Below are 10,250 nucleotides of genomic sequence, written 5' to 3' on the forward strand. Positions count from 1 at the left end.
GCTTTTTAGAATCACACTTTGACACCAAAAACACAGCCTTATGTGCCTTCCCCTAAAAGAAGACTGATGGTTGGACCCAGGGAAGGAGGGGCAGATCACTATCTATCTCCTCAGACAGAGGGTGTTGAAGTGGAAACATCACAGGCTTCAGAGTTGCACAAGCTTTGGTTCAAATTTCGGCTTCTGCTGCTGAAGCTGCAAAAACTCAAGAAACTGCCATGATCTTGCTAGATGGTTTGCTTATCTGTAAAATGGGCCAACTATTGGGTTGGCCAAAATGTTCGTTCGGGTTTTTCCGTAAGATGTTATGGAAAAATGAGAACAAACTTTTTGGCCAACGCAATACTACTGAGCCCTGGGACTGGAAAGATGAGAGGAGGTCATTGTGTACAATGCCTGGCACACAGCAGGCGCTCAGTGAATGGTCACAGCTGTGCACATTGTTGCAAAGTCAGGGCCTCCTGCCGGGGCCCTTTCTCATGAGGGAGGGAAGAAACAGTCTTGGTTGGAACTGATGGCCTCCTGGGCTTGGTCCCTTTCCCTAGTAGAGGTGAAAGAGGCATGGTGCCTGCCCACCAGGGGTGCACGCTGATTAGATGGTCTGGGAGAACCTCGAGTTTGCAGCTTCCTCTCTGTAGCTCTGAGGTCTAGAGACGGTATGGTCGGCCCCAAGGTGACTGTTTGCAGGATGGGACTTGCCCTGGTGTTCACAGTGGTGACTCTCTGGCCAGGGGAGAGGCTGACTCAGGAAGTTCTGGAAGCTGCTCCATGAAGATGGGGTGTCGGCCCTGTAGGGGAGCAGCCTCCCCCAGCGTCAGGGGTTCTTATCTCCTGGCTCCACAGATGACCCTGCAGCATACTGGCCTTTCCTGCCACGTGGGAATTGTTCTGAAAATGGGGTTCTCCTCCCAGCTGCAGAAACATAGCTCCTCCCAGGATGGGCAGTGGTGGAGAGCACGGCATTTAGTGTAAGGCAGACCTGGGTTTGAGTTCTTGCCTGGCTGTTGATTCACTCAGTGGCTGTATTCTTTAACTTTGCTGAGCCTCGGTTTCCTTGTCTGTGAAATGGGGATAATAACACTGCCTACTTTTCACTGTGAGGATTCAAAGAAATGTATGAGGCAGTACAAAAATGTTGTTTTAGTAGAGCTGGTTAAAGTTGAGCTGACTGATCTAAAATGAGGGCAAAAATCTTAGAGGGGGAATTACTCTTGGGCTTAGGGAAAAAAATGCATGATGGACATATTCGATAATAAAGGGGGAGACCCCCTACCTTATCCCACCCCTACCTATATTGCCTAGAGAGGGCTAATTGTTCTGCAAAAGAAAGAAATAGGATTGGGAGTCTTTAATGGTCAGTGTGAGAGTTGGTGGGGGGTTGTGAGGGAGAAGAGGGGAGATGGGCAGGGGTCCCAGGTGTTGGGAAGAAAGTCAGGCCAGGGAGAGGTTAATTCCTTCTGGCAGGGAATGGCCAGTAGATTTCTAAGGCAGGGATTTTTATGGTTAATATCCAATTTCAAGTTCTCACCCAAATCATTCTGTGCTATATTCAGAACCTATCTTATGCCCAAATTTCCAGTAAATGTCTGTTGACACCCAATAGCTCACACCAGGGTTGTTTTGGGGGAATGGGAGCCCTGACCCATGGTGGGTGAAGCAGCATGTGAAGAAAGAGAGAATTCAGTAGAAGCCGGGAATTGGAGGGAGAGGTGCCAGGATCCAGCACCAGCCTCTAGTTCTCCTGGGGGATGTGGATGGGCTGAGACTCCTGACTGCTTGCAGTCTCTGAGATGCAGGATGGAACGAGTTTGGGGATATTTTGGTGAGGCTCCAGATGACCCCAGAGCAGAGGCTGCCAAGTGGGTGGCTTAAAAAGGAGGGAGGATGTTCTGAGACTCAGGTCAATGAGAACATGGTGGGGCAGAGGCAGCAAGTGAGGGACCAGGGGCCCTGGCCACACCCAGTGAGCAGACCATGAGTCCCCCGGCTGCAGCGGTGTGGCAGCCGGAAGGGTTCAGAGCAGGGTGAGAGGAGCCACACGTCACTGCGGCATTAACGAGAACCAGCAGGGTGAGAGCCAAGTCCCTCACCCCCAGCCAGGGCCTCGAGGCTGCTTAAGTGCCCCCTGAATCCTGAGGCCATCTTGGAGAGGGTTTCCCATCTTCTTCCATCATTGGTGGGAATGGATCTTCCAGTGTGAGATCAGTTACTGAAAATAAAGAGAACAACCCTTCTGGGGGTATATCTAAGTGGTGATGTGTACATTTTTGACACTGCCACATGATGCATGGTTAAGAATCACCCCTGCTGTCACAGTTGCACACAACACTTCAGCCACAAAACCACCCTCCCATGTTGCAGACACATAGGCTGCTCTCCTTCCTCAGCGCTGCAGATGCTCAGACCACCGGCATTTCTCTCTCCAAAGCCCTGCTGGTGCTGCTGAAAGCATGAGGGTTTTTATGTCATGTGGCTGTCCTTTGACATGTAGCTTCAGTCCTCTTTCAGAGGCTTAATTCCCTAAACTCCCCCCTCCCGCCACCCCTGGGACCAGGCAGGAAATGCTCGGAAAGTAGGATGTGAAACTGTTTTGTTAAAAAATAGAAAGAAAGAAAGAAAGAAAGAAAGAAAAGAAATGGAAAACAGCAGCTGAGTCACAGGGAGGTGGGGCTGGACCCAGGCCACTGGGATGTCAGGTGGGCTGGATTGTCTCTTCACTGTTCTGTTGCGCTTGTCCTTCCCCCGGCTTCTGTTAAATGGGGGATAATTTTAGACAATTCTTTCCTCAAGGCTTTTGGCAAGATGAGATGATGTAAAAAATTGAACAGGGCTCAGCACACGTGTTGTAAGTACTCACTGCAAAATAGCTGTTATTATCTTGTTTGTTCTCTCCCACCCTCCGTACTTTTGGTCTCTCTCTCTCTCTCTCTCTTTTCTTTCTCTCTTGCCTCCACTTTCTCCATCAGTGAAAAGGTGAATGGTAGCACCATTAAAAATCTCTACTGGAGGAAAGGAGAACTTTCCTGTTGGGAGTGAGGGGATGGCTAGTGGAAATAGGGGTCGTCTTGATCCCACATTTTGAGCAGCCAAGCCAAAGCAGGGTGGACTTACTCCCTCCCTCCCCTTCAGATCCTTGAAAACCAGTTCCACCACTTACTAGCTGTCTGACTCTGGGCAAAGGCTTGAACTTTCCTGAGCCTGTTTCCTTACTGGTAATATGGGGACGATCCTGTACACCGCACACTGCGGCTGGGTTAGTTAATGGGCAAACTCTATGTCACAGGCCCAGCCGGATGCACATGGCAAATCCTCAGGATATGTAGCTACTTAAGCTAAGATGATGAAGCTCTACTGGTCAGGCCAACAACCTAGGAGTCATCCTTGACTTTTCTTTCTCTCACACCTTTGAGGTTGGGCTCCCCTGGAAGCAGACCACGAGGTAAGGATTTGAGTGCAAGTACTTCACTGGGAGGTGATCCCGAGAATTTCCAGTAGGGAAACAGTAATGAAGCATAAAAAAGAAGGACGCCCCTGCAGGGTTCTTTACTGAGCAGATTACCATTGTAATGGGGCACCTCGGACTCAGTTCCTCTGGGGACCTCTGGGCCACCGTGTGGAGCACTCTCAGTATTCCCCCAGGGGCAAGAAGCTGAGTGATGTGCTCACCACTGCGTGTCTGTCATTGATCGAGGGCTACTTCAGGGTGAATTCCCCAGCATTCCCATCTTGCTGGGGGTGGGCTCTGGGGCAGAGTTGCAGGTGCTTGTGGTAGAGGGACTGCCCGCTGTTGTATGGCCTGGATTAAAAGGATGAGCCGGACCGAAAAGATTCCTCTGTTGGAGCCTCGGAAATGGAAAAACAGATTGGGCATAAGAACTCCCTCAGCTAGTACCCCTGGACGCTGAGCTGGGAGGGTAGATTCTATGACGATGGCCCGTAGAGACCACGGGGGCGGCGGGTCAGGCTCTGACTGGTCCTATCTGGGAACCTTGGAGTCAGACAGACAGAGATGTGAATTTTGGCTTGGTCACTGACTAGCTGTGTGAGTTGGAGCAAGTTGCTTAACTCTCTGAATTCTCCACAGTTTTCTCACATGTCCTACAGCTAATCCCCACCCTGCAGGGTAGATATTAGGATTAAGTGACATGTGTGAAGTGCCTGAGATAAAAAGATGGCCACTGAGCGTTATTTTCCTTTTCATTTCCTACTGCGACGCCTCTTGCTTCTTGAAGCTGGGCTGTGACAGGGTTGCAGGGTCGGAAATGGGTTTGGAAACAGATGCTCCTTAGGAAGTGACGGGGAGAACTCCAGCTAGCAAAGGAGAAGAGGAGGCACTTTCATGACGCAGAATTTCCATTTCAGGCTCCCAGGCAGGATTGGGAGGACGGTCCCCTGCCGTTGTGAGAGGTAAGCACAAGACTAAGCAAGGCCAGGGCTGCTTAGGCAGAGGGGGATTTCTGGAGCTTGGCTGGAGAGGAACGGGCCCTCCCCCTCCCCCCTCTCCCCCGGGGCCGGGGAGAAGGTGGGGCGGTGGTGCTGACAGGGACTCTGTTCTGTAGGAAGGCAGGTGGGAAGGCACCCTGCCAGTCCTGCGGCCAGGAGCCACAGGCTGCTCTTTGAGCCCAGGGGGGAGGCAGCCAGAGGTCCCACTGTGGTTCAGCCTCAGGATGAACGGTCAAGGGAGTCTGTGGTCACACCAAAGTGGCAGGGAGGCCACAGTGGGAACACCCTCAGCGGACTCCTTCCTTGTGGGTCTCCATGCCAGAGACACAGGGTAACAAAAGTTAATGAAAATTATGCAAGTAAAACACAAAATAGAAGAGATTCAGATCATGAAAACAGATTCAAATAATGCAGAAGTACCTAGAGTTGTAGCTGGACTCTAAGTCCACGGACTCGGGTTTATAGGAAAGAAAACTTTACCACTATAACCTAGTCTGATGTGTATTTTTAGCCTGCCTTTTTGCTGGCCTGGTGGGACACTTTAACCTCAGCCTTTCTGGGGTGTTCCAGGCATTGGGGGGCCCATATGATGATCTGTCCCCACCAGTTACTGCTGAGTCATCCTCCCTGGAGTTAGTGGGGGTCTGGTGGTGTTCCGATAGTTTGGGGTCACACTTGAGGACACGGAGACCTGCCCCAGGGCTGCTGTGGCCCATCTGCCTGGATGTTCTCCACAGCCCTTCTTCTTTGGGTCTCCCTGTGTCGACTTCAAGAAAAACACACAGTGTTAAGTGTTGCGAGTCTGGGTTTCCCTGGTGGCGCAGTGGTTAAGAATCCGCCTGCCAATGCAGGGGACACAGGTTCGAGCCCTGGTCCGGGAAGATCCCACATGCCACGGAGCAACTAAGCCCGTGCGCCACAACTACTGAGCCTGTGCTCTAAAGCCCCCGAGCCACAAGTACTGAGCCCGTGTGCCACAACTACTGAAGCCTGCATGCCTACAGCCCGTGCTCTGCAACAAGAGAAGCCACCACAATGAGAAGCCCCAAGGACGGCAATGAAGAGCAGCCCCCTCTCGCCGCAACTAGAGAAAGCCCGCGCACAGCAACAAAGACCCAATGCAACCAAAAATAAAAATAAATAAATAAGTAAATCTTAAAAAAAAATTAAATATATAAATAATAAAATAAAATAACTTAAAAAAAAAGACCCAATGCAGCCAAAAATACATAAAATAAATTAAAAAAAAGAGTTGTGAGTTCAAGTTTCATTCCGGGACTTACTGAGGGCTATAGCCTGAGAGACAACCTCTCAGCCACTCTGAGAAAACTGCTCTGAAGAGGTGGAGGAGAAACCGGTACATGTATGATTTCTGGCTAGAGAATACATGCGGTCAAGGAGACATCTTGGTAAAAGATTACTGCTAGTCACAAAGAACAGGTATCTCAAGTTAATGATTCTAGTGCTTTTCTGTGTATGGGAAGATGTGAGAATCTGGGTTCATTCAAATTCTTCCTGAGATAAATATCTAGCTAACCAAGGGGCCTGCTTGTCCGAAGCACAGAGTGCCTCATCCTGTTGTTGTCTTAATTTCCTCTCAGAGTGTGCTGTCAGCCGGCGACTGCTGTGGGTTATGACCTAATCCTTGTAGAACTGGGTGGTGAGCAGTGCTCTTCGTTTATCTTTGTTTACACCTGCTTCCTGGCAGTGAAGCCGGAATGCCCAGGCTGCACCTGCCTCCCTCCAGCCCAAACCAAGACTCTCCTTTTTTTCGGCCACTCTGCGTGTCTTGCGGGATCTTAGTTCCCTGACCAGGGATTGAACCCGGGTCGCTGGCTGGGCCCGTGAGTCATGGCCGCTGAACCTGCGCGTCCCGAGCCTGCGCTCCGCAACGGGAGAGGCCACAACAGTGAGAGGCCCGCGTACCCCCAAAAAATAAAAAATAAAAAGTCCCGGATGGCTTTCCAGCTCCCTTGGAATAAATTGCATGCTCCTTACCCTGGCTTACAAAGTACTACTGCCCTGCCTTTGCCTGTCTCACTGCTCATGCTGGTCTCCTTCTCACCTCTGTGCTCCAGCCACACTTTCCCCTGGGCCAAGCTGGCTCCTGCCTAGGGCTTTTGCACTGGTTATGCCTTCTGCCTGGAGAGTTTTCTTTTTAAAAAAAAAAAATTTATTTATTTTAGGCTGCATTGGGTCTTTGTTGCTGCACGCGGGCTTTCTCTAGTTGTGGCGAGCGGGGGCTACTCTTCGTTGCGGTGCGCGGGCTTCTCATTGCGGTGGCTTCTCTTAGCACGGGCTGTATGCTCGCGGGCTTCAGTAGTTGCAGCACGTGGGCTCAGTAGCTGTGGCTCACGGGCTCTAGAGCACAGGCTCAGTAGTTGTGGCACACGGCGCTAGTTGCTCCGCTGCATGTGGGATCTTCCCAGCCCAAGGCTCGAACCCGTGTCCCCTGCATTGACAGGTGGATTCTTAACCACTGTGCCACTAGGGAAGTCCTGGAAAGTTTTCTTGCCATCAGTCCTCACATGGCTGATTTGCTCTGGTCATTTAGCTCTCAAGGAGCATGTCACCCCCAAAGTAAGGCCTTTCCTCACCACCCCACCTGAAGTAGCCATCCAGTCATGTCCCTGGATCTTGAGAGCTGCTTGGGAGTCTTTCCACCTCTCCAGTTCTTACAGTCCAGGGGAATCCAAAGCTTTCACAAGACTTCTGTGAATCCCCAAGTGACTTACTTCACATTTTCCAATCTCTGGTCTACAGGTGCTGGCCCTGTCTCACACCCCTGGCTTTCAAAGGCAAAACGGTCACTTTTCTTGGTTCACGCAGAGCAATTTCATCCCTTCCCCTGAAATCTTGGTCCCAGTCTATGTCCTGGGAGAGTTTCCTGCCTTCACTGGGATTACAGACACATTTTCTAAACACTGGTTGTTTCCTCCTTGAGAGGGATTCTTGTTCTATCTGCTAAAAGACTAACAGCATTTTACTGTCACGGTAAGAGGCAGACTTGGGATCTGAACCTGGATTTGCCTGCTGCGTGTGGAGCCAATGCTTTTAAACCGTTGCATCAACCGTGTCCCCCATATCCTCATTGAGGCTGCCGGTGACTTTCAGTGGTTACTCACATACAGGTGCAGGCACACGTGTACTTTCTACAGGGGAAATGCTTGCTTGTCTGGCCCGTCTCAGGAGGCTGCTCCGAAGGCCAAATAGCATTTCTTACAGGTCAGCCAGAGCTAGCCGCGGGACATCTGGTTCTCCCGTGCAAATCCTCACTTGCACTAGATGGATGCACAGAGGAGGCGTGCGGCCAGACCTCTCGGTGCCAGGTAAAATGCTCTTTGTACTGCCCAGAGCTGCTTCCTCACTTTCTTCCCTTCCTGGCCCACCCACTGGTTCCTCATGTTGCTGTGTGTGGCCTTCACCCCTTACTACCCCTTTCTCTGACAAAGGAGTGGAAACTCCACTATTCCAGGCCTTATTGTCCACCCCCTTCCAGTCGGTCACCTTCATCCACAAGGCTGACGGTCATGTAAGCTGTCTGGGCATAGGTTAATGTGGGTGAGGTCTTCAGTGCAGGAGGATCAGGGCTAGGAGACCCCTATGTGTCAGAATGAGGAGGTCCTTCCTGTGTGTGTGTCTGTGTTCATGCATGTGAATGGTTAAAGCCAGGCATTTATCTACCTTGAGAAGCCTAGGAATAGCCCTCTTTAAAAACAGTTGAGGGACTTCCCTGGTGGTCCAGGGGTTAAGACTCTGTGCTTGCACTGCAGGGGGCACAGGTTCGATCCCTGGTGGGGGAACTAAGATCCCACATGCAGAGCAGAGCGGCCAAAAAATAAAAACAAACAAAAAAACCCAACAAAAAACAATTGAATGCACCTGAGATAAGTACTTTTGGTCCTGAACTATTAGGAGTTTCTGGCAAGCTTTATATTATGTGCTAGAATAAGAATTTGACTTTGTATATAGATTTTCAATTAGGTTTTTGGACTGACATCTCAACCCTGAACTCCTCTGACAGACCAAAAAAAAGAAAAAAGACAAATAATGACATTTCCGTTCCAGCTTGCCAGAATCCTGATCCTGGCCTTTGCTTCTTGTTTTCAGCCTCAGTTTGTCCCTTAGGCCTTTGAACCCGGGTTCCCTGATTTTAGCCCTCGCGCTGGCTAAGGACTTTGAAACCTGCTTGGGTGAACACACTGAACTCAGTCTGGCTCCTGTGTCAGTCCAAGCCCTGCCACCCCTCTATGTTCACTCTGGCCCCTGCGAGCAAAGGTCCAGGCTGGCTATGTTGTATTTATTGGTGATTCTGTCATCCCTGGGATGTGAGCTCCTGGAGGATGTTTGGTCACAGTCAGCTGTAAGCTCTCAGCTTTGATCGCAGGGCGGGTTGAGAGAAATCCCTGGATACAGGAGCAGGAGCTCACAGCCTGGGAGGGATTAGAGCGGGTAGCACTGACACCTGTGGGGGAACAAGGGGAAGGTCAGAGCCTTGGTCCCTTATCTGCCCCGAGCCCCTGCCTGGCCAGCGTGGTGATTGACAGGTCACTGCACAAGTTAAAGTGATTTTGGCACAAGTAACAGAACCCAAGACCTGCTAACTCTGGCTCATGTAAAGAAAAGGGGGTACTCAGATACCTGTGGACAGATTAATGAATGAACAAAACAGGGTAGATACATACAATGAAATATTATTCAGGCCTAGAAAGAAATGAAATCCTGACAACATGGATAAATTTGGAAAACATTACGCTAAGTGAAATAAGCCAGTCACAAAACGTCAAATACTGTGTGATTCCACTTTTATGAGGCACCTAGAGGAGTCAAGTTCATAGAGACGGGAAGTAGAATAGTGGTTCCTAAGGGCTGTGGGGAGGGAGGAGTGGGAAGTTGTTGTTTACTGGTACAGAGTTTCACCTTGGGGTGATGAAAACGTTCTGAAGATGGATAGTGGTGATGGTTGCACAGCAGTGTGAAAGTACTTAGTGCCACTGAATTGTACACTTAAACATGGTAAAAATGTTGTGTATGTTTTAACACACACAAACCAGAACTGACCTAAACCAATGAAAAATTATTCCGGAGGTGCTAAATGCCACCATGGCCCTTTAGGAATTAAAACAAAACAGGAATAGTGGGAAGAATGCTGGGGCATCTCATGGAACTGAGATTAACCAAACCTCCAAGCCTGGAGTGGGGACAGGAAGTAGGGCAGCTCCAGGGGCTTCAGTGGATGAGTTCATAGGGACAATGAACTTCCCTCGGGACGATGCTCGAACAGCAACCAGCACTTGTTTCTCTGGTCCAAATTTCATCTTTCTAAGAGAGAGTCTCATTGGCCATCTGGAGTCAGGTGGCCATCTGGATAGATTAGCTTCAGCTGTGGTGGGGAGGCAGGGAGGCAGGATGATGCAGTACCACTGGGGGCCACTGGGGGCAGGCATGGGTCAGTTTATCAGAATCCTCAAGTCATTGGATGGCCAGTCTTCAGAATGATCACTTTAGCAAATTTATTTGTTTCTCTAATTAAATAGCTTTAGTTACCTGATTTTGCTTTGCCTGCATAACACCATTTTGGGGGAATGTTGGATTTTGTCGGAGTCCACTCCCTGTTGTTGAGCTGGGGACAGAGGGGTAGGGAGAAGAGGATATTGAGTATATATGTCTGGTCGTGGTACCACGTAAACTTTCCAGTCCCCCAAACTGACAAATTTCTCAGGGGAATGTGGAGAAGCCCCTGAAAAAACTGATTAAGTTTCTGCCACCCTAGCAGAAAGCAGGCAGGAAATTAGAAATCAAGTTGG

At 50.0% G+C, this 10,250-nt stretch overlaps 1 protein-coding gene across 3 annotated transcripts in view; it reads left to right on the forward strand.

Moving 5' to 3' along the window:
• TAF15 (TATA-box binding protein associated factor 15) overlaps positions 1-5,657 on the forward strand; it is a 74,929-nt gene extending 69,272 nt beyond the window's left edge. Inside the window, exons 28-30 of one of the 3 annotated variants that reach the window (XM_055090726.1) lie at positions 3,284-3,439; positions 4,363-4,407; positions 5,295-5,657. The gene's annotated coding sequence lies outside the window, so the exon portion shown is untranslated. Of the gene's footprint in view, positions 1-3,283; positions 3,440-4,362; positions 4,408-5,294 lie in introns of those variants that run through there. The other 2 variants (XM_055090730.1, XM_055090727.1) reach the window with 2 other exon arrangements.
• Positions 5,658-10,250: the final 4,593 nt, after the last annotated feature.

The sequence above is a fragment of the Physeter macrocephalus genome, chromosome 14 (assembly GCF_002837175.3).
Source record: "Physeter macrocephalus isolate SW-GA chromosome 14, ASM283717v5, whole genome shotgun sequence".
Classification (NCBI taxonomy): Eukaryota; Metazoa; Chordata; class Mammalia; order Artiodactyla; family Physeteridae; genus Physeter; species Physeter macrocephalus.